This window comes from Hibiscus syriacus, unplaced genomic scaffold (genome assembly GCF_006381635.1).
Source record: "Hibiscus syriacus cultivar Baekdansim isolate YM2019G1 unplaced genomic scaffold, ASM638163v2 tig00002237_pilon, whole genome shotgun sequence".
Taxonomy (NCBI): domain Eukaryota; kingdom Viridiplantae; phylum Streptophyta; class Magnoliopsida; order Malvales; family Malvaceae; genus Hibiscus; species Hibiscus syriacus.
This window is the reverse complement of record NW_024061918.1, coordinates 298159-320451: the sequence shown is the minus strand read 5'-3', so window position 1 is coordinate 320451 and position 22293 is coordinate 298159. Positions and strand designations below refer to the sequence as shown.

The 22293-nt window shown below is 31.1% G+C and overlaps 1 pseudogene; it reads left to right on the top strand.

Annotated features, from left to right (window-relative positions):
• The first annotated feature begins 2462 nt into the window (after window positions 1-2462).
• Window positions 2463-22218, top strand: LOC120138547 (annotated as a pseudogene).
• Window positions 22219-22293: the final 75 nt, after the last annotated feature.

Below are 22293 nucleotides of genomic sequence, written 5' to 3'. Positions count from 1 at the left end.
AAAAATTTAGACGAGTTCAAATACATTTTTAAGTCGAAGCATCCATGGATATAAAGACAAAGAAGGAAACCTTTCAAAACATATGGATGGAAAAATCAAAGAAATTGAAGATTAAACAAAAGAAAAGTAGATATTTTAACTCACATTCTTGCTTGATTGCTTTCAGCTTTTCCGATATTATTGTTAAACAGAAAACAAACAAAAAGAAATAATTCCAGGAGCGTAATAACATAAAAAGAATGCAAGAAAAAACTAAATAATAAAAAACTAATGAAAAATATATAGGTGCAAGGGGAAATAACATCAAAGATAATCTAATTTCCTTTTCCTAATCCCAAAATCAGATACGCTAATTTCCTTTTTTATACAGAGTTTACAAAGATAAGATACTACATACAACAAAAACCAGTAATGTAACCACCAAATTTCTATTTCAAGCATCAAGAATTCAAGTATGTAAAGAAAAAAAGTGAAGGCATAACTCATGCTTGAATAACATCAAAGATAAAGGAGAGAAGCTCAGTGATTTATCATGCATATTCCACAAAGAATGCATTGTAGATGGATACAAGCGAAGCAAAACAGATGGATGGAAAAATCAAAGAAATTGAAGATTAAACAAAGGAAAAGTAGATATGTAAACTCACATCCTTGCTTGATCTCTTTCAGCATTTTGGGGAGCGACGACGGAAGACGGATGGAAATCACGCACGACAAGAATTTCAAAGAATCAATCAGAACGAAAGATAAGACTATTTTAGACAACGGCGATAGGAATAATGAAATAAGGGAGATGGGGGCAGATATTCCCGGGAAAATATTAAAAAAATCACTGTTGGTATTATTATTTAACTGGCACTTGGTAATCTGTTCCCATCCAAACGTGAGTATATTCATTCGGAAAAAAACCATTCCTCACCGTGAACCATACGGGGCCTTAGAAGCATCTATTAGGCCTTTGTTATTAAGAGATTTGCTTCATGTTCCTATGATAACAAAAAATCTCTTTTCGGTGTCCAAGTTTGCTAGGTATAACGAAGTGTTCTTTGAGTTTTCCGCTCGTGGGTGCTGTGTTCGAGATAATGCTACAAAGGAGGTTCTTCTTGAAGGGAAAGTGGAGGATGGCCTTTATATGTTTTCAAGTGGCATTGTGTCGAATGTCTGTAATAAAGCTCAAGTAAATTCGATTGTAGCCAATGTTGTTTTAGGTTGTCGCATAGAAGGTTAGGGCAGGCAACATATAATACAGTTGCCAGTTTTTGTAAATCAATCGATGTAAAGCTTTCAAGTAATATGAATGAGATTTGTGAAGCCTGTTGCATTGGAAAGAGCCATAAGTTGCCTTTCTCAGATTCACATATTGTTTATATTGAGCCCTTTCAACGTGTGTTCACATATATTTGGGGTACTTCACATGTGATTTCTGATGGGTTTCGTTACTTTTTAACGTTTGTCGATGCTTACTCTCGACATACTTGGATATATTTTCTAAAGGACAGGTCGCAAGCTGTTACCGTGTTTGGACTTTTCTAGCAAATGGTGTTGAACCAATTTGGAGTTTCAATTAAGTCTGTTCAGAGTGACTGGGGTGGAGAGTGTATGAGTTTGTCAGCAGTTTTACTCAAGGCTGGGATTTCACATAGGGTTGCTTGTCCTCACACCTCATAGCAGAATGGTGTAGTTAAGAGGAAGCACAGGCATGTCATTGAGCTGGCTTTGGTTCTGTTAGCTCAAGCGTCGATGCCTCTACGGTTTTGGTATTTTGCTGCTGTTACAGCAGTATTTCTCATTAATTGTTTACCAACAGGTGTTTTGAATGGACACTCACTTTCAAAAAAGTTATGGAAGAAGAAACCGAATTATGGATTTATGAGGGTCTTTGGGTGTAAGTGTTTTCCTCACTTGACACCCTTTCAGAAACATGAGATGGAGTTTGGGTCGAAACCGTGCACGCTTTTGGTTTACAGCCCTCAGCACAAGGGCTATCAATGTTTTGATGTTGATGAGAGAATTTTTGTGACCAGACATGTGATCTTCGATTAGTCTGTCTTTCCATTTACTCAAGGCAATGTGTCTGGTGCGATTCTTAGTTCTGGTGGCTCCAGGGTCAAGTCTCAGGCTTTGGATATGGTTACAAATGTGCACAGGCTACAGGCTTTGAATGGCACGTGTGCTCGAAAAAATGGTTCTTCAGTCAGGCCAGCTTGTGTTGGTAAGACTGTTGGTTTGTCTGTACCTGATGAGGATAGTGTTATTCCTGATGGCTCAAGATTTGCAATTTCGTTGTTGAATAATGTGGTTGCTTGGGGTTCTGCTTGTTTGCGTTCTCCTAGAGCTGAGTCCAGTTCTGCTGCTCCAACGAAATGGGTGTGATGTTCAGTCAAGGGTTCATGAATTTCAACTTGGTACTGATTCAGTTCCGAATGATGGAGTAGATGTGCATCATGAAACTCAGCTAAGTGATGGTTCGGTTCCGAATTAGGGGTGTGGTGTTAAACAGAGAGTTGATGATGGGTGTGATGTTCAGTCAAGGGTTCATGAATTTCAACCATGGTTTGGTTCCGAATGATAGAAGTGTTGTAGTTGTTAGGAATCGTCACTTCATGCTTACAAGGAGTAAATGTGGAGTGTTTAAACCAAAAGTTTACAATGTTACTTGTGTTGGTGAAGAGCCTGTCAATGTTTATGAGGCACTTCAATCACCTCAATGGAGAAGTGATGTTCATGCGGAGTTTGATGTTTTGGAAAGAAATAGAACATGGTCTCTAGTTCGTTTACCTGAAGGGAGGTCAATGATAGGTTGCAAATGGTTGTTTAAGTTGAAAAAGAAAAAAAAAACCTGACGGCTCTGTGAGTTATTACAAGGCCAGGTTGGTGGCCAAGGAGTATTCGCAGGTTCCAGGGCAAGATTTCAATGAAACGTTTAGCCCTGTGATCAAGTTTGCTACTATTAATGTTGTTTTATCCATCGCAGTTTAGAAAAATGGAAGCTTAGACAAATTGATGTAAATAACGCGTTTTTGCATGGTGATTTGCGCGAAGATGTTTAGATGCAGCAACCACCTGGATTTGAGCATAGAGCTGATGATGGTGGACCATTGGTGCGTAAGCTTCAAAAAGACTTGTATGGGCTAAGGCAGGAACCGTGTAATTGGCATGCCAAGTTGAAGCAATGTCTGTTGCGGACAGGGTTCAGAGAGTCGAGGGCACACACCTCACTTTTTATATTAAATACGGAAGACAGCTATATGTATATGTTAGTGTATGTGGATGATATAGTGTTGATTGTTAGTTCAAATGAGAAGATTTAGGAGGTTGTGAAGTTGCTGGGTGTTGAGTTTTCACTAAAAGATTTGGGTGAGCTTGATTACTTTCTTGGTTTGGAGGTAAAAAGATGCGATGAACTGTTAGTGTTCAGTCAACATAAGTTCATTCTTGAGCTCTTGATGAAGACCAAAATGATTAATGCAAATCCAACATCTACACCAATGTTAGTTTCAACTAAACTTACTCAGGCAGCATGTACTTTGCTTTGCTTGATGATGCATATGAATATCGAACTATAGTAGGAGCTCTTCTATATGCTTGCCATACGAAACCTGATACTGCATTTAGTGTCAACAAAGTGGCACAATACATGCATGCTCCAAGGCAGGATCATCTTGTTGCTGTCAAATGGATTCTGACATATTTGGTTGGTACCTTGAATCACGAGTTGGTCATTTCTTCAGATCAGCCACCTAGTATGGAGGTGGTGGTATTTGCTGATGCTGATTGAGGTGGTAGCTCCGACGATCGATGGTTTATTTCAGGTAACTGTGTCTTTGTTGGTAGTAACTTGGTGTCGTGGAGCTCGAGGAAGCAACGAGCTGTTTCAAGGTCTACTATCGAGGCAGAGTATCGAAGTGTTGCAGATGCAACTGTTGAAATAACGGGGGTTAGTGCTCTTCTTTCTGAAATGGGGGTTGATCAGCAGGTGATACCGGTTGTATGGTGTGATAATAGTGGTGCCGTGACCATGTCTGCAAATCCTTTGTACCATTCAAAAGCTAAGCACGGTGAGTTGGATGTACATTTTGTACGTGAGAAGGTTGCGGCAAAACAAGTGCTTGTGAATTATATTCCTGCTAGCTATCAGATTGCAGATGGGTTGACAAAACCCTTTCTGCAGGTCGTTTTGAAGAGTTTCGCTTGAAGGTCAATGTTTAGTCGTGCATTGGGGAGGAAAAGAAAGTAGGGGAAATGTTTAATGTAACTGATGTGAGGTGGTGTCAGTTAGTGCAGTTAAGATGTATGGTTAGTATTGTTAGGTTGTTAGCCCCTATGGCAGTTAGGCTTGACTTTAGCTATATAAAAATGTGTATTGTGTACTTTTGGAGCAGAGTTTTAATGATTTAATCATATTCTTTACTTCACGTTGTTTCTCAGTTCTTTAGGATTTTCTCAACAAAAAATAAAATAAAAAATACTTAAATTATATGAGAATTTAACATTTTAAAAGATAATCCTCCACTGACCCCTCCTTAATTCATCCCTACACACAGCCTAAAGAGGCACCCACTTACAACAAATAAACAAAGAACACCAAATAGCAGCAAACGGTAGCCACGCCTTTCAGACCAATTCCAAAGAAAATCAACAAATACTAAGACAAGAGCATCTGTCCAAAACAACAAACCTTCAGCTACCAAACATGCATTATAAAACAACACTAGCCCATAATACAAAACTCACGAAATCCATCGAGTAACCCACCAAAAAATTACCACATCACAAACCAACCAATACTTAAGTAATAGTATGCGTCTTTTACCTTTTCGTTATTAAATCATATATTATCTTTTTTTTGTAATAAAATCATGTATTATTGTTTTATCAATAGTTACTACTGTTTTATCAATTTTATCTTTTTTCCCCTATATAAGCAACTAATTTTATTCAAGATAGAAAAATATCATAAATTATAATAAAGATTTACAATCACAATCGTAAATTAAACATATAATTAAGAAAGTATCCTATAATCATTGAAACAAAACTAGTAACATAAGATCACATAAAGATCATACAAGGAAAGATTAAATCTAACCAAGAAACTCGAACAAAGATAGCTACAAACATATCTTATTACATCGGCAAACGAACCACAAAAGGGGATTAAGCTATTGAAAGACCACCGACAAACCGTAAATCAGACTCGAACGACTTGAAAACTATCCACAAACGTAAATCGGGTATCCAAATCCAATCCGAAGGTCCAAAGCATGGAAGATCAACAAGATATCAGATAAGTGTCATCTTGATCAATCGTTGCAACGTCAAATCAACCCTGAAAAAAGATAAATGAAAAAACGACCAAAGAACCAAAAACATGCCAGAAGACATAAGAAAATGTGCCATAAAAGCAGATAAAAGCGTACAATATGGGCAAACTTATTGAAAATCAAAAAAACAAAAGAAAATAAAAATACAATATAGAAAAGAAAAAGATAATAAATAATACTGACAATCGACAACCAACATTAAAATTATTGTCGTCGTCAATCAACGAAGATAAAAAAAAGATATGTGAGAAAACTATCAATTTTATCTTTCTTTTTCCATAAAGATTAATAAATGATTTTATTCTAGACTATTTCTATAAAAAAAAAAGAAGATATTATTATGCTCGATTGTGAAATGGACATTATCTTCGAGATTAATACAAAACTTTAATATTAATGTATAAGGTATTTAATTTATTTCTTCTATAAAAGTCATTAGTTTTATTAAAAATAAAAATCTAAAATTATAATGAGCTTACAATCATAAACGTAAACTAAATATTTGATTAGGAAATTTTTCTATAACTATTGATACAAGATATTAGTCACTTGATCATACATGAAAGAGATTAAGAACAAAAAAAAAGATAAATACATCAAAAAGATAAATAAAAAATATTGAATTATCACTCACAATCATAAATTAAAATCGAATGTGATGAAAAAATTACATACAAACGCAAACTACCCATTCAAATCTTGACCATAATCTAATATTAGAAATACACAAATTCAAATATCGTTGTTCATGACTTTCACTCTCATTCTCTATCACCATTTCCTGCCATTGTCCGGCTACCGAACATAATCTAATATTAGATATACACAAATTCAAATATCATTGTTCATGACTTTTACTCTCATACTCTATCACCATTGTCCGGCTACCGAAATCATTGTAGTTTATCTTGCAAATTATGGCCCACAAACATAAACTAGTTCCGTCACTTCATTTCCAACCTAGGAGTGTAGGGACATGATTTGGCCCACCAACTAAGCATGTGAATCATGTACAAGGCGTGCTTTTTTTTCATTTAACCATTTTCTCAACTGTTTCTTTCAGCAATCAAATGGATTTTGGATCACCAAAACTAATATTTATCAATATTTTCAAAACCGGACAGTTCACTGGTTTAATCGGATTCAATCGCAGTTGAACCGGATTTTATATAAAATAATTTTTTTTTTAATTTTACATAATATTCAAAGCAATATTAATATATATATATAACACTTTTTTAAGTTTACAATATTAAAAGGTATAAAAATATCACAAGTCATAACATGTATAAATGAAAAACCATAAAATCAAGTGAAACAAAATGATTCAAATCAACTACAACATAATATTTAAGGTAAAACATATTAAACAATAAATATAAGGGTAAAGTATAATAATGGTCACTGAACATTTCTGAAGCTTGCATTTAGGTCCACCAACTTTTAAAACTTGTAATACAGTCCCCAAACATTTAATCCGTTTGCAATATGGTCCCCGCACCTATGAAAATTAGGGTAAATCATATAAATGGTCACTGAACTTTTTAGGCACTTGAATTTAGGTCCCCCAACTTTTAAAACTTACAAAACATTCCTCAATTTCATTATAAATCCCAAATTTCAAAGTAATTCAATTTCATTCTAAACCCTAAATTCCAAAATAATTAAATTACATTCTAAACCCCAAATTCTAAAATACTTCAATTTAAGGAGAAATATAATAGATTATCTTTAAGAACATGATAGCGTTTTGATTTTTTTACTTTTGTGAAGAAAAAAATACACTCCCTCCTCGTAATGTAAATTTAGTGATCTTCAATAATTTAAATATAAAAATGATTATGGAAGAAATTGAATAAAAAAAATACAATCTCTCAATGAAAAAAATTAAGAATCAAAATCCCCAATTGACATCCTTATAATTTTTATTTATTCAATTATATTTAATTTTTTTTAATAGTTTGATGTGATTATAAGATAGCATTTATCAAAAAAATAATTTATTAACAATATAGATATACCCTACAACACAATTGTTTGAATTTAAAACTTTTAAAGAAAATAACATTTTTTTACCTATATTAGAAAATTAAAAAATAGATCGTGCTAGAACTAAAAATACGTGACCATGAAATAGAAAGTTTACGTATGTTACGAAAACATGGCACAAACCCCATCTCTTTTGAATTGATTGTTATCATCAACTTAGGGTATATTATATTAAATTATTGATTTTTTATTTTATTTTTGAAGTAGTCAACTTCAGTGTTTATTTTTTTATTGTGTTTTTTTTATGATTTTATTAAATAATTTTTCTACAAAAAATATTCGATGTAATAAGTAAATAAATATTTAATTATCATGGTAATTTATATTTTAATTATAAAAAATATAAAAATAAAATTTATACATCATTACTATAATTAACATAACTCGTATATAAAATTTTGACTCTGCTATTTATGTAGTCTTAATATTTATGTGAAATATAAAATATATTAACACGTGATTAGATATAAAACATACACAAATAATCAGAAATATATTTATTTTTAAATAAATGAATTATTATCATATATTCTTACTATTGAAAAAATTTCATGTCTTTTAAATTAATATTAAAAAATTATCATAAGTTTTTAAATATAAAAAGTAAATTAATTAATAATTTAGTGACATTGGCGTCGTTTATAAAAAAGACAGAAATTGAAGTATTTTAGAATTTGGGTTTTAGAATGTAATTGAATTATTTTGGAATTTAGGGTTTAGAACGAAATTGAATTACTTTGGAATTTGTGGTTTAGAATGAAATTGAGAATTGTTTTGTAATTTTTAAAAGTTGAGGGACCTAAATTTAAGTGCCTGAAAAGTTTAGTGACCATTTATATAATTTACCCTAATATTCATAGGTGCGGGGACCATATTGTAAACGGATTAAATGTTTGGGGACTGATTTCAAGTTTTAAAAGTTGGGGGACCTAAATGCAAGTTTCGAAAATGTTCAGTGACTATTACTATACTTTACCCTAAATATTATTATATAACTATAATCAAAAAAATAAAATTGGGCCTTAAAAAAATCATAACAAATGATGTTATTTGGTTTAATTGTTTAAAAAAAAACAATCTCACATAGCTAAGAAACATAGAAGAGTATCCCAAAAATTTAAAGAGTAAAAATATGAGAACAAAATAATCCCATATGGCTAAGAAACATAGAAGAGCATCCCAACTTACTTCTATAAAAAATAGAAGTAATTTGACATTCAAAATCATGGAGCCTTTTGGTGAGCTCAAAGCGAACTATTCTTTCGCTTCAATTGAGCTCAAATTTTAGGCTTCGATTGAGCTCAAATTTTAGGCTTCAATCGAACTTCTAATTTTTTTTTGAGTTCGAGCCTTTTCGATTTCAAGTTTTAATATTATATTTCGAGTTAATAATTTTTAGCTCGTGAGTTTTTGAGTTGAGTTGAGCTTACTTTTAAAGTTTTCGAGCTCGAGTCGAGCTCAGCAATACTCGAATTTGACTCGGCTCGTTGAACAAACGACGTCGTTTGGTTTAGTTTTTTTTTAAAAGAAAAAAAGTGAACCGGCAGTTCAAATCGGTTTTGTCGGTTTTCAGCCGGTTCACCCCGGTTTTCCCGGTTTTTAGCCGGTTCTTCCGGTTCTGTGCTAATCCGATTTTGGGAGTTAACCGGACCGGACAGGCCACCGGTTCACGGTTCAACCGGTTGAACCGACCGGTCCGGTCCGATTTTAATAACATTGATATTTATACACATTATTCTTTTAACTACCGATATTATTTAACACTGTTATTAAATCTACTTGTATAAAATATAAAAAATATTTAGAGATATAATTGAGATCATTTATTAACGTCAAACTATAGTGTTTTTTTACTAATAGGTGCTTAAACTATTTTTTGAATGATCTTGATGTCTATTGTTACAAACGTTACCACTTTAGGTGTCTAGACCATTAAAGGCGTTTCGTTAAGTGACAGTATTATAATTTGATAATTTTAAAAATTTTATTTAAAATTAAAAATATATTTTAAAAAAACATAGAAATTTTAAAATAACCCTAAAACTTTAAAAATATTCATTTCAACCCCAAACTCATATTAGTCGCCACCCTTTGTCGTCGGTAAAGCTCTACCTGACCTCACTGTCCCCAACTACCAAACCCTATGAAATCGTGACCAATCGATGATCGACGGCGAATCAACGTTTTATATCCTGAAAACCCTAGGATGAAAATCGCGACTCCACGCAATTTTGACAGTCAATTGATGATAACTACGACAACGTATGACTAAGAGGATGACAAGAATTACGTCGACGACGATGGTTGTGACCAGAAAGGGTCGTAGTAGTAGGTTAGGGTTAGGATTTGGGGATTTTGTGACTTTTTTGTAATTTAAGAGAAATTAGGTTTTTTTAATAAATATAATTTTTTTAATTTAAAAAATAAATTTTAAAATTTACCAAATAGTAACATGTTTCACTTAACGAGGTAAATTAAAGTCATTAACGGCCAGAACACTTAAAATGATAGTGTTTGTAACGTTAGGCACTATAGTTTATGCACTTATTTTATATGTTTGGGCATTTATTTTATGTTTAAGTCTTTATTAATCGATTAAAATGTGTTTTAAAAATAAAGACATATAATGATATGTATTATACTTTATTGAGTATGAAACAAGAATAAAAAGCAAATCCATTAAAAGTGAATTAGTAAAACTATTAATTATATTTACAATCTTTGAATTCAAATGATTTGTCTTTTACTATAGTATTATTAAATTTTTGGGCAAAGTATATAGATACCTGATTATAGGATTGTTTTTATTGAGTCATTTGATTATTAAAAGTTATAAAATGGTCTTTCGATTATATGTCAATATTTTGTTGAGTCTCTTGATTATTAAAAGTTACATAATGATCACCTAACTGTTTATATGTTATAAATTCATCTTTTTCCATTAAAAATTTTGTGGTCATCTGAGTTGGGGGTTAACATGTTGACATGGGCATATATAGGCCTAGACGTACCTAGGCCATGGCCCCCTATGCCCAAAAAGGGTAAATTACTTATTAAGTCACCCATTTATTAATTAGTTTCTGTTTTGGACACTAATATATTATTTATTTTAAATCACACATAATGTTACATTTGGTTATGTTTTGATCTCTATCTTTAAAAAATTAGAGGCGATATTGATCATCACTTGATAATGTCATGTCATAATTGAAAAATATATAAAAAAATATCATGTTAACAACATGTTATTTTTAACAGTAGGTGATCAAATAGAACCAAAACGTAAGGTTAGCTATGATTTTGAAAAATAATAGTTTAGTGACCAAAACATAAATTACATAATAGGTGGTGATCAAATATTAGTTTATCATAATAAAAATATGTATGAATCATGTTAAGGAATAATTGGTCTAATTAATATATTTTTCTAGATTTAATCCAATATATTTATATATAATTGTTATTATATTTTAAAATTAAATATATATATATATGAATTTTTTAGAAATTTTTATTATGTTTATATTGGCCGACCTATAAATTTTTTTTGATTCACCACTGCATGTTGATTAGGATTTGATAAAATATGATCACAAAACTGTTTGAGTTATATTTTGTAGACCGACTCTCTTCTTATATTATGTTTTCAAGCTAGCGCTTTAACATTAGTCATCGATTAGTGTTTTAAAGCAATGGCGTGCCAATATACATCATTAAATATATTTTATCATATCATAATCAGCATGTTAACGTCTAGCTCGAACAATCGTCAATTATTTAAAAGAAAATGATGAATTTGAATGTATGAATGGTTGAGCGATCATTTATAACTTTTAGTATCGGTGACTCAATAAAACATTGACCTTTAGTCAGTGGATCATTTTATAACTTTTGATAATCAAAATACTCATAAAGAACACTATATAGTCAAGGGCTCATTGTGTATTTTATCCTAAATATAGAGACCAGTTATAAATGACATTGACAGCAACACTTTCACGGATATTGTAAGAAATATTCTCTTATATGTGAACGAACAATAAATTACTGAAATTATTATCATTATTTTCAGCGTAAATTTTATAAACCAATTATTTATACAGCCTTTTATAATTTAATAGATAAAAGGTTCGGAACTTTTATTGAATTCAAATAAATTTCTTTTCTTTTTTCTTGAAATAAGATTATTTTTTTTACAAAAAGACATTAGTTTATTAAATTCGAAAATATATAAAATTACAATAAGATTTATAAGCAAATCGTAAACGTAAAATAATTATAATTATGACATTTTCTTATAAATATTGACACAAAAACTAACCTCCTAGAGCACACAAGATCAATAGGAAATGTTTAAAAATTCTAACCAAAATGCTCGAACAAAATAAAGATATAAACAATTCTGATTGTATCAATAAACGCAACAAAAGGGATGAAACATTGAAAGACCACCGATAAATCGCAAATCAGAGTCAAGTGACGTGAGAAAATTATACACGAATGCAAAACACGTATCTAAATCATTTGATGGTCCAAAGCAAGGAAGATCAATATGATAACAAATAAGCGCTATCTTGATTAGTCGTGTCGATGTCAAATTCACCCTAAAAAAAAGATAACGAAAATAACAGTCAAACAACCAAAACTACCAAAAGGTAGATATAAATGAGCCACAAAAACAGAGATAACGTGACACAAAGATATTTTTTCTTATTAAAATACTAAAAAATAAAGAAAAGACAATCAGCGGTCGACAACAAGTATCAAAACCGATAACGTTGCAGGCTAAACAAACTAAGAAGAAAAGTTGATTTGAACTATAGAAAATGACACAATTTGTAAAGAAAAAAAGGGAGAGGGAGAGGGTGACGGAGAAAACGACTAGGGTTTTAAATTAAAATATTTTTCGAAATAAGATTATTATTTATTTTTATATGCAACTAATTTTATTCAAAATATGAAATATTCTAAATTACAATAAGATTTACAATCACAATCGTAATTAAGCACGTAATTAGGAAAATTTCCTATAATCATTGAAACAAAACTAGTAACTTAAGATCATATAAGGACCATACAAGGAAAGATTAAATCTAACCAAAATTCAACAAAGATAGATACAACAAATCTGATCGCATCGGCAAACGAACCATAAAGAGAATCAAGCAATTGAAAGAACTAAAAAACCTCAAATCAGACTTGAGTGACATGAAAAGTTATTCACGAACACAAATCGAGTTTCCAAATCCAATCCGAGAGCCCAAAGCATGGAAGATAATAAGTTATAAGATAAAGACAATCTTGATTAATCGTGGCGATGTTAATCAACCCTTAGAAAAAAAAAATAAAAACCGGCCAAAGAAGAAAAAAAGGCCAAAAAACTAAGAAAATGTGCAATAAAGGAAGATGAAAACGTACAACACAGACATACTATTTATTGGAAAAATAAAGATATTCGGATAAAATAGATAAAAGCGATATAGAAAAGAAATAAAATAAAGATATCGGTGGTCGGCAACCAACATTAAAATTAGTGCCTCCGTCGATCAAAAGACCAAAAAAAAGTTGAGCACATACCAATAAGAGAAAACTAAAACAATGAAATAAAACTTAAAAAATAGATTATTTTTAGTTTAAAAGACTTTAAATGATATAAAAACTAAATATACCAAAATAATAATGATTGTCATAATCAAAGAACCAATAAAATATTCTATAAAAATAATTTCTATTTATTCAAAGTTTTGCAATGTACAACATGAGAAATTTCACATGCATTCAATAACAATACTGCATATAGATTTTGACGGTAGGAAAGGGAAATCATTACTTTAAAAACAAAAATAATTAAGTTAAAATTAGTATTGACAATCAATTTTTTATTAACATGATATTATTATAAGGTAATATTTGTTTAGAATTTTTCTCTGATCATTACAATACATATACACCATGTAGATTAATGGCGGTTGCATTTCAAATTTTCTTCGATTAATCATCTATTTTTTATTGGTTCCCACTCCGATAAATTATTGTTTCATCCTGAAATCTGAATTTTCTTCGATTATGACCTATATATTGATTTGTCCACCCTAAATTTAATTTATGCCTACCTCGTTAAAATTTTTTATATGTTAACGTATACGTGTCCACCCTAAATTTTTTTTTGGATCCACCGGTAGGAGATACAGTTAAAAAACATTTTCTTTAATCATTGAGACACTTATTAATCCACGAATCAAATTTATAATCTTCTTCTAAATAAATCAAGATAAAAGCAAAGCATAGAACATGTTTTTGAAGTATAATAAGTTCGCAGCATATTGTAATATTAAAAGTCAACTTAAGTGAGTCAATTAGGCTGCTGTTCTAATTGTTTTCTTTTATCCCTCCTTATTAGAGTACGAGTACCAGTTGATATATTGGCCGTGCTTCAATATTATAAGCAGTTTTTACTATTTCCTAAGTTTGTGGTCTTATATTCCTATTAATTGCCTTGACCTTTTCTCGTAGTCGACTTCTAGTCGTTTGCCTTGACAATATTCACCGTTACTTCTTTGCATTTCGATTGCATTTGACGTTTGTCCTTAATTTTAGGGTTCCTCACCTGTTTAGAGGTTGACTAATTTTTAGGGTCCTTTAATTCTTGTGTACATGTGTGTAATTCTTAATAGTATGATTGTTGCCCGATTCTAGGTTAGTTTGGAGGCTTGGTGGACATTATTGAAAAAAAAGAATTGGAGATTTTTGAGACATAATGAGGCTAGTGCATATTTTCTAATTTATTTAGGAACATGTGCTTTGTTTGCGTGTGTGTTAATTTACAATAAAAAATTAACGGTTTTGATCGTTTTTCTAATCATACATTACAGAGGGATAGTTCAGGTTTTATAATGTTGTATATTGGATAATGATAATGGGGTATTACTATAGTAATAAGGTACATATGGATTGAAATTGCTAAGCTCTATTTGCATATACGAAATGAAAGTTTTATTCGACTAAAGCTTATTGACAATAGGATTAAAAAGTTCAGATTTATTTGACTTAATTTATTTGCAAAAAAAAAAATTGATAAGTTATTAACTTATTGGCATTAGGATTTAGGGGGCCTTACTTCCTTGACTTGGTTATATGGACTAAAAAGATTAAATTTTATTATAAATAAATAGAAAATAAAGTCTAATAGAATATTTGGTCAATTGTTACGGAGAATACGAAAGATGTTTTTATCTCAAATAGAGCTTAATTAAAATATTAATTGGAATGGTATATGTATAATATCGATGAAACATGCTATCTTATTGTTTGCAAGTAGATGATTCACGTGCTACAAAGCAATTAGAAGGATGAAGAAAAGGGCAAGAAAAGACTAGTTTTTTCTTTGCTTGGGAATGGTTCAATAAATTGCGTGGTTTTACTATATCAAATGCTTTAAAGGTGTGAACATTGACAATCTAACTGTCATTATCAAGCCGATAAAAGTACTGATTTTTTCTAAGATTTTATTGTCGGTTAGATGCTAGAATGATTTTGTAAAAAGGTGCTTATAGTAACATTTCCTAGTGCATCCCACGATTATTATAGACTTGACAAGTGTTGAATTATTCTTTTGTCTCTAAATCAGCATAATAAGTTTAAACTATGTGATATTGAAATTATTAGAAAACATCTATTACTGATTTTTATATTTATTCTAGCTTAACACCTGATAAGAACTTAAATTATATTTAAATTCTCCTGGTTATTTTTTAAAATAATATTTTACAAAAAAATCTTAATTTCTCTTAAATTATAAAAGCACCAAATCCTATTATTAACCCCCTTTTTCGGCCACCCACCGTTACCGATATAGTCTTTGCAATCCTCCTAGTCATACGCCGTCATAGTTTTGTCGTTGGCCGTCGATATCGCGTGGGATCGCGATTTTTTATCTTAGGGTTTGTGGGATATAAAACATCTATCCACCGTCGATCGATCACATTTCTTCAAGGGGTTTTGGTCATCGGGGAGAGGTCGGGTGGAGCTTTGTCGACGTAAAGGACGACGGTAAAGGACGACGATCGGTGTGGGTTTTAGGGATTGAAATGAAGGTTTTCAAGTTTTTTTGGGTTATTTCAAAGTGTTTATGTTTTCCTCTAAAATATATATAATTTTAATTTTTTAATTAAATAAATATTTTAAAATCATTAGATTATGAAACGTGTCACTTAACAGGAAATTAACACCGCTGACGGTTTGGACACCTAAAGGAGTAAAGTTTGTAATGTTATGCACATGGATGTGTCAAAAATAATTTACGCACATATTTGAGAATTTAGTTATTTGAGCACTTATTTTAGTATTAAACCTTTGTTCTAGCATCTTCAACGATTACGCCAAAGGAGAAATAAATTCAAACATATTTAAAATACTAAGGTCCTTTTGGTTTTAGAAAATATCAATTATTTTCATTTTCATTTTCTTATAAAATAGAAAATATTGAAAAAACTTGTTTGGTTGTAAAATTAAAAAATGATTTTGGAAAACGAAAATAAAAATAAGTAAAAATGAAACATAAAAGTTGTTTTCAATCTTTTTATTAAAATTGTTTGAAAGTTTGAAAATAAGGAAACGTGATATCTAGATTTTTAACTTAACTTACGCAAGTTTAAATCATTCTAACCATTTTTTTTTGATTTGATGAAACCCTCAACTTTTATAAAAAATCAATGTGGACCCTAAACTTTTTACGCTCAATATAGTTCTTAATTGAATTTGAATTAATCGATTTTTTATAATAATTTATTTCAAATAATCTAATTAAAATCTGATTTAAAAGTTAATCGGGCATAAATTTATTTTTTATTTTTATATATTTTGTATATTGAATATCTTAATATTTACTTATTTTTATTATTTTTATTTAATGTATTGAATATATTATTTACTTATATTTATTTTTTAATCTAAATATTTTTTTTATTTTTTTAAATTAAATAAGTCCTCAAACTTTTTAATAATCAATTAAGTCCGTCCACCATCATCCACCGAGTAATACCACAACAATATCATGACCTATCACATTAAATTGGAGATTGCCATGTAAGTTTTTATGAACTATCATGTAGTGTCGTGACTGTCAACGTTTGATTCCTCTATTTAAAGAGTTAAATTATTTTTTTTTCCTAAATTTAAGGATCATATTTGGTGCAAAAGGTGCATGGACTACACTAATTATTCCCTCCCCAAAAGTTTGAGGTTCAATTACGAAAAACATATTTTTTTATGTTAATGACAATTTTTTTGTGTTATTGTTCTATGAAATTTCTTATCATTTTATTGTTGTATACTTACAAATTCACATGTTAAATTTATGTAATGAATTTTTAATAATTATATTTTAATTTAATTATTTAATAGCTATTTGTTTATTTCTATTTAAAAAAATACAACATACATTTTACTATTTTAATTTTGAATTAAAGTTCTCATTTATATTAATTAAACATGTTTTTTAATTTTCAAAATTTGAGAATAAAAACTATTTTTTGAAAACAAAACAAAAGATATTTTTCTAGAACTAAACGGACCCTAACATTTTCAGAGTTTAAAATTTTGTATCTATTTAATTTCCTTTGTATTTAAAAATTTTCTATTCAACGTATGGTATAGTTTTATCGAAATTGTGGAGTTTGAATACCTTTTCCAAAAAATACATTTTTTTCTATATTGGATAATTAATAAGATTTGAGGTGTAATCTACCCTAAGTACAAGTGTCATAAGAAAAGGAGAAACTTTCTAAAAATTAAAATCCATAAAACAAAACATAATTTAGTGCCATAAAAATATTAGAGTTTTGAGATTTTATGTTTAATTTTTTTTGAATTTGAATAATCGATTTTTATAATATTTATTTCAATATAATCTAATTAAAATCTGATTTAAAAGTTAATCGGGCATAATCCAAATTTGTAAAGTATGTATGAATTTTATGAACTAAAAATTAAAACATACATTATTATGCAAACACATTAAATAAATCATATCCTCCAAAAATCAGATTTCGTAAGACAAATCTTTTAGAGTTTAAGAACATTGAAATATCATTATAAAACTTATATAATGGCAAAATTAATATCATTATAAAATTTATGTAATAGCAAAGTTAAAATTTTAAAATTTTATTCTCTAAAATAAAATCATACATTAGTTCTGACACCAATAAAGATCTAATTTGATTTTAGTCATTCTATTAATGTTATTTTTACTGTTGAAATTTAAAATTTATCATAATAATAATGGTAGTAGTTGTTATATTTAATTGATTAAGTGAAATTTATTTAAAATAATTTAAAATTCAACTGACATTATAAAAAAGAGAATTTTTTGATAAAAAATAAAAAAGATATTTTAATTTTTTAATTAACATTATAAAAATAAAAAATTAAATAAACTAAAAAATACCATCAAATAATCATTTAACAAACCTAGTTAGCATTTTAAACATACTAACAATACCACTATTTGTGTCAATCTAAAATAAAAAAAATTAAATTTAAAATTTAACATGATAAAAATATTACCAGCAACAATTTAATTTTTAAAAAATCTCCTATCATTTCACGTAATTTGAAGAGACGATTTCTTTTCTGTTTTTTTGGGCCTTTTTTTTCCCAAATTTTAATTTTAATTTTAATTTTAGTTTTATATTTTGTTTTTATCGGGATTTGGTTATTTTGTTAACCTTACCGTACGTGAAGGGACACACAACTATAAATTATGAAATTGTGAGGAACGGCTGTATCTCTTCACCTTGGTTTTCCAGTCTTTCTTAAGGAAAAAATTTGAACTTTAAAGATCGAATCTTTTCATGTCAGTTACCTCGAGACTCCACGTAACAATGTCAATGCAAACGGCGGTGGATTCCCTCACCGCCTGTATTCTTCAACTTATCGGTTTTCTCGACTTCCGGTCACCTGCATTTCTCCCGCTCCAACTTCCTTTCGTACTGCACTCAATGTAGGAGCTCTGCCTCAAGCACTCCACTCGGTAATTTTTTTATATAAAAAATCAGTTCTGTTTTTCTTTTGTTGTTTGGTCTTTGAGAAATAATGGAAACTTGAAGAAAATTTGAGCTTTTCTGAAAATAATATTGAATGAAGGAAATGATTGAAGTGAAATGGTGAAAGCCAGCTGCTTTATTAAAAATTAGACTAATCTTATTTGTATTTTTTAATTCTTTTTATTAATACTAATGATTTTTTGGGTTTTATTTTGAGTTGTTCTGAAATTTTAAAAACTTGATTTCTCAACCGTTTGTGTGAAAGACGGATTTAAGTTCTCGGAAATTTTTGTTTTAAAGTCTTTAGAGGTTGAAAAAGGAACAGTATAAGGATAAGAGGGAAGTAGTTGTAGAAGTTTTCTTTTGGGTTTTGCTTTTTATTGATATAATTATTGCTAGATTCTGGTCAAACTGCAAATTGACCCTTTTTTGTGTTTTTTTTTTCCTGTTCTTTCTTTCAGTTACTGATGAAAGGAAGTTTGTGGAGGCGGCCAAAAAGGGAATTTAGTGCCCCTTTATCGTTGCATTTTCTCTGATCAGCTGACCCCAGTGCTTGCATACCGCTGTTTGGTTAAAGAAGATGATAGAGAGTCTCCAAGTTTTCTCTTTGAGTCGGTAGAACCCGGTTCTGGGGCTTCTAGCGTTGTAAGAGCTTTTACATACGCTTGCTTTTGTTTTAAGTATCTTCAGGGATACATTTAGTTTTATGATTTTTTTTCTTAATTGAATTTGATCGTATCAGGGTCGTTATAGCGTGGTTGGAGCTCAACCGACGATGGAAAAATTGTAGCAAAAGAAACAAAGTTATGTTCATGGATCATGAGGCGGGGTGTTTGACTGAGGAGATCGTTGAAGATCCCATGTCTATTCCTAAGAGAATCTCAGAAACCTGGAAACCCCAACTTGTTGACCATCTTCCTGATGCATTTTGTGGTGAATGATTGCTCTCTCTGTCTAATTGTCATAAATATCTATTTGATATGTTTTATAGTGGCTGACAAGATTCGAATTATCTTGCTATTCCTCATCTTGATTGGTTGCCTTACTTGCTATCCTCAAATCAAGGAAAATCAATCGATAGTCGGTTGTCGGCTTGTGCATAAGTTAACGGCTTATTTATGGTTTAATGAAAATGAAAGTTAGACATTGTTATGAAAAGGGGCTTATCTATGTGGTAAATTTAGGTTTTGGAGTTATTCGTGCTACCGTTCATACTTGGATATATTGACTGAATGAATCTTAAGAAATTTAAGCATACTATATGTATGTGATGTGTGGCTGCAAAGGATGGTTAGAATTGTTGAATAGATAGGATGTAAATCCTCTCTTAGGTTTTATATTTAGCTAGAAATGATAGAGAACATTAATGAAGATACCCTGTTTTGCAAATATGTTATTTATACATGCAGTGGTAATAAAGAATTTTGAAATTAAGCTACTTTCTTGTATTCAACCAGCATCTTGTCTAGTGTCTTAGCCTGTTATACGATTTTTTTTAAAGATTTTTCTATTGCAAGTACATGTTTTTCGTAACAGTAGGAAAGCTGTCTTTTTATTATGGATTCATATGGCTTCTCTATAAAATCTGTATACTCACATTTTGTTGTAACCCGTGATGTGTAGGTGGATGGGTTGGTTATTTCTCCTACGATACAGTTCGCTATGTGGAAAAGAAAAAAGCTTCCATTCTCGAAGGCACCACATGATGACAGAAATCTCCCAGATAACATCTAGGACTCTACAACGATGTGGTTGTATTTGATCATGTGGAAAAGGTAATCCTTTTACTACCCAACATACACTTTGTCTGGCCAGTGGTACTAAGTCAGGATTTTATTTTCGATTATCAATCAAGTCTTCTGGAAAAGACAGTGGGATGGAGTGATTCTAACATTTCTTTTATTTGCAGAAAGCTATGTAATTCATTGGGTGAGGTTAGATCGACACTCCTCTGTTGAAAACGCTTACATAGAAGGAATTGACCACCTTGAGAAGTTGGTGCAAGAGTACATGATGTTGAGCTTGAGCTTCTGTTATACTGTACCACAGTTTTTATTATGTTCCGATGCCTTTAATTTCTCTGACATATCAGTTTCCTCTTTTTTCTGATTTTATTCTTAGTCCGAAGCTATCCGGGCACCGTGGATTTACAAACCCATCATTTTGGCCCTGCTTTAAAGAATTCAAATATGGCAAGTGAAGAGTTTAAGAAAGCTGTACTAAAGGCGAAAGAGCATATTCTGTCTGGGGATTTTCCAGATTGTATTAAGTCAGCGTTTTGAACGGAGGACATTTGCTGACCCCTTTGAAATATATAGAGCTCTGCGAGTTGTGAATCCCAGTCCATATGGCCTACTTGCAAGTAGTTGTTCTTCAATTACTTCTTTAGTTGTGAATCTATGAATTTATGTCATTTTATGATTTCATATCCCTTTCAGGCTAGAGGAGGTATTCTAGTTGCCTCGAGTCCGAAATTCTTACCAGGGTAAAGAAGGTAAATTTTATGTTTTTTTTTTGTTGAATTTCTGCCCCGATTTTAAATCCTTGAGAACTAAACTAAGCTATTTTGGCATGAACAGAATAAGATAGTGATAGGCCACTGGCAGGAACAGCAAGGAGAGGAAAGACACCGGCTGAAGATGAGATGCGGAAAAAACAATTGCTAAGTAATGAAAAGGAATGTGCAGAACACATCATGCTTGTTGATTTGGGACGCAATGATGTCGGAAAGGTTCTTCCCTCTGCAATGTCAACCATGCATATCTTACAATGCCTTTTTGGATAAACTCTTTTTCTTCTCTATTTATAGTTTGCACTTCATTCTAATTTTTTTCCTGTGCATGACACATTTTCTTTGCAAAGAAATGAATTTTGTACCTACACTTTAATCTTCACAGTTCATCCTTTTTCACTGCCGAAGGGCGTCTGACCAGCTCTCTTAATGCCTGTTATGGTTTAGGTCTCCAATATGGTTCTGTGAGGTGGAGAAGCTGATGAATATGAACGATATTCACTGTGATGCACATAAGCTCCACGGTACGAAACCATGCTTTTCTCATCTAAACATAAGATCTCATGTCTCTATGCATAATCAGATGAACAGTATAGATCATTTATGCTAGCTCCAATTGCCCTCTGGCTTAAACTTGTTATGTCAATAGGATGATCTATTATGATGTTATGTTCCGATTAGTTGCTTGCTTCATTTTGGTTCTTCAATGTCAACAAGTAAATTGTTTTTTTTGAAACTCGAAAATAGGTTACAGGTGAGTTGCAAGATCATCTCACTAGCTGGGATGCTCTCCGCGCTGCACTTCCCGTCGGAACTGTTAGTGGAGCACCAAAGGTTCAGTACTTGGTTCTTTACACGTCTTATACAAATCCTATTTTTACAGAATTTTATTGAAATCGAGATACCGGTACAGGTGAAGGCAATGGAGCTAATTGATGCGTTAGAGGTTTCAAGACGAGGCCCGTACAGTGGAGGATTCGGGGCATTTCTTTCACTGGCGATATGGATATTGCACTGGCCCTCAGGACTATGGTATTCACTACGGTTCCCCGTTTCGACACGATGTATTCGTATAAAGGTTCCGACAGACGCCAAGAATGGTAGCCTATCTTCAAGCCGGTGCCGGTTTAGTTGCGGATAGTGATCCTGATGCCGAGCACCTGGAATGCCAAAACAAAGCTGCGGGACTTGCTCGTTCCATTGACCTGGCTGAGTCTGCATTCGTAAATAAATGATTATGCTGCCTAACTTTTAATCCCCTCAGCAGCAGGAGTTATCCAAAAATGTAAAATATAAGACGTTTTTTTTATATGGGTTAGTATGTAAGCTTGTCTTCCAGAACAAAACTAAACTTCATATATAA